Below are 3,853 nucleotides of genomic sequence, written 5' to 3' on the forward strand. Positions count from 1 at the left end.
CTGACATGACATGATAAACCTTGGCAATCTTGTTTCCTTTATGTTGGCAGCAACTTATGGTCTCTTTCCCACATTAGGGTTTTATCCAAAAATTTTATCCCCCTAAGCTTAACGGCGTGAAAATATATAGCCTAAAGCGTGACGTAAGTATAGGGCTTTTTATTAAAAAAAAGAGTTATTCGAAAATATTCTGTAATTGCTAAGATCTTAGGCAACAAGGAAGTGTGTGTTTACGCTTTATTATAATAGTATAGATATAGATAGTAACAGTATATACTTGTCTCATAATTTCGAAAGAAAACCACTTGCTGTTTATCCCATTTTTATCTAATTCTAAGCAAAGCTCTCGAGAATGACCTATGTTTAATTGGAAAGTAAATGGCGCCGTGAAATTGCCAAGCCCATGGAAATAAAAATTAGGTAATGACACAACAGGGGTGTGTTCTATCTTTACCTCATGGGGTAAAAATGAAGAAAATAAAACCTTATGCTTAGGGCGTAAGGGTATAATTGCTAAAAGTTTGCTACAACAATATTTTAATTACAGAGTCTTCCACGGACTAACGAAGTCACGATAATTTCCTACTTATGTACATTGTAAGGTACAAGTGCTTCCTTTACAATTTGCGTTTTTGTATTCAGAAGGGGAAGAATTTCCGTTAAATGTGGCAAAATTTCCTTGCTAGTAGCCCTAAGTGCTCGGTGGCTTCTCCTTGTCAAAAAGATGCCGCAATATTCTTGTACTACTATACCATAAGATTCTATTCGAACTGTTTAACTGTATCAGTGTTGCCATTGCTACGATAATTGCCGTGTTCTACGGCTTACGGGCCAATTTCGGGCTATCAAATTCCAAAATCTAAGGCCGACGACCGCAACAAGCCTTTTTGAAGATGTAGAATAATTCTTAGTTTTTTAATAACCTCATTGTTTTTTTTTTTAATAAATTCATTGTTTTTTTAATAAATTCATTTTCAAATAGCTTTTGAATAAAAAAAGTCGTGCTACGGCCCACCGGTGAACTTTTCACAGCCGGGAAATTTTTTTTATTGGTAACAAGTATATGTTTTACAACTAGCTTGCTATAGATGTACATGATTCTTTTGGCACCCGGCAATCGTTGAAAAATCAAAGTGACATTTAATGTCAGGGTAATAGTGACATAACTTGTCAGTTCACTTCGCCTCTTTACTTCACGTATTATATGTGGTTTTTTAATGTTATTTTATGAAAAGAAGCGATGAAAGTGTTTAAATGTAGTATCAGAGAGGTTTTCTTCAAAGTGGAAGATATTTTTATAGCTGAGAAAAATTGGGGAGTCCAGTAATTACATTTGAAAATGTGAATCATCTTGTGTCTGTTGCAATCAGAATTTGTTACCGTTTGTTAATCAAGAAATTTCCTAACTCTCAAGGCGAAAGAAAAATTGTTACATATTAATTGACTTAAAAATATTTTGCTGAAAGTCTTTTTATTTCCTATTTCAAATTGCAGTGACCGACCCTATATTGTAACGTGTTTTATGCTCCTGGAAGTATGGCCTTCTTGACATAAATTTTATATTTACTTACGTAATAAGGATATTACTGTGTGTAGTCAGTAATGTATCAAAAACTAATTATCTGTTAAGTTTAAAACGCATAGTTCAAAACATACCACCTAGTTGTACAGTGCGTTGATTATAAACAAAAATAATTAAGATTAATTATTGTTGATTTATTAAGATATATAATATTAAGATTTCTATTATTCTGTAGATGAGCGCTAAGTAAGACTATTTATATTATGATAAGACTATACCTTTTCTAACTGTCTCAAGAGAGTGCAATGCTAAAAGTTTGCTACAAAGATTCTTTAACTAAAGTCTTCTAACCGACAAACGAAGTCTGGGGCATTTTCTAGTTACATTGTAAGGTACAAATACTTCCTTTACAATTTGCGTTTTCGTTTTTAAAAGGACAGAATTTCCCTTTAATGTGGGTATATTACCATGTTGGTAACCCTAAATACTCAGAGGCGCCATCCTGTCAATGTCAAAAAGGTGCCACAAGTCTTGTGGCACTATACATACAGACACATATCTATAATCTGTAATCTTCCATCAAATCAAACCGTAAACTCTAAACAGTAAATAAACACAGTTTGTAGGTTAAGAAACTGAAATATTTATCAGTTTATGTTACATTTTTCGAAATCCTCTCCCGATCGAATTTAAAATGAGGATTTAATGTACGCAATAATTTCAAAACAAAGGAGAATGTTTTAAACACATAAATTTATTGTTATAAGGCACAGTGAAAGAAACTTTCGATATGAAACTGGTAAGAACAGACAGTTATTGTAAAAAAACATTCTCACACACGCATCACTCACAAAAAATGTAAAAAGCAACGATGTTATATACTTCCTCGCACTGTAGGGCCGGCTCGCACCGTGAAATCGCGAGCTGGAGGCCTTTTTTTATTTTGATCCCATTCTGTTCCTACCATTTGTTATAAGGAAGGAAAATGGATTTGATGATTGGATGATCTGTAATTGATTGTCATTTTCACAATCAATTAAAGGTAGGCAACACATCTGTAATTGTAGACGTCCATGGCAGTCGCTTCGCCTTTTCGGCGAATTCAGGTGCCCGCAAACTCATTTGCCACTTTGGTTTGTAATTATTTTTATTAAGAAAATTTACACAAAATTACCACTGAGAACAATTAACAATGAATATTGATATATTTGAACAGGCGCAAAATATGCATTTCAACATTCTAATGTTTACTTAATATTGGTGTTGGATAAAAATAAGATATACATTTATGTAATGTTTATGTAGTGAAGAAAAACATCTCGATGAAACCTGCACATATTGAGAAGAAATTGAAGATATGTGTAGTTAACAAACCCACATGGCGGCACTTGGCCAACACAGCAATCTGGACTTCTCCAAATTCACATTGTTGAGATGAACAGACAACTCTGGATTTGCTTAACTTTCATCCTAGAATAAAAAATAGTACATGTACTGAAATTCTTGTATGATCTTAGATCTTAAGTAAATAATTTCTTAGTCAATGGATGTGGGAGGTTGATGTTTATGTTGTGGAAAGTTGTTATTCCTTCAGCTGAAGCATTTGATAATTTACGAAAACATATTGCAATACAAAGAAATCAGTATATGCCTAATTTTGGTACCTTTCCCTTTCCATACTTTTCTTAAGAGGAAAGGATGGGAAGGATAGATGGATTTGACGATGGAGGAGATGCATAGAAAGGAGAAGTGTCCTCTTTATGTGCATCTCCTCCTCTGTCAATTAAGGGTAGGAAACGCATCTGCAATAGCGGATGTTTATGGACAGCGGTTGCTTTCCATTTCGGTGAATTCAGGTGGCAGCTTACTCGTTTGCTGCCTTTTATTATAAAAAAAATATTCTATGTCTGGTTTTATTTGTGACTGGGTTTTTGAGTTATTTCAATATATACGAAATATATACGAATCTTTATAATATTAGTATAGATTTATAAATGCCATGCTTTGTTTTCTAATCACAATATACTATCAGAACCATCTAAGTAAATAATACAAATGTTAATCAAAATTGTAAATTTTTAGACAGCCAAATAAATATAAAATTCAATATATGCAATAATATTCATAGTGCAGCAATGTATCATATGCACAGCAAGACATGTCCGATCTACCGCCAAATTGAGTGGGCATACTTCTATATGCTATGATGCCCTGAAATATTTGCAATGATAGCATAAAGAGTGGTAGATGAAGCAGAGTGTGGTGGCTGGTTGCAGTACTGCCTGAGCAGCGACGCGGCCAAGCCGTGCTTCGTGCTGTCGTTCAAGGAGC

The sequence above is a fragment of the Papilio polytes genome, unplaced genomic scaffold (assembly GCF_000836215.1).
Source record: "Papilio polytes unplaced genomic scaffold, Ppol_1.0 DF824146.1, whole genome shotgun sequence".
Taxonomy (NCBI): domain Eukaryota; kingdom Metazoa; phylum Arthropoda; class Insecta; order Lepidoptera; family Papilionidae; genus Papilio; species Papilio polytes.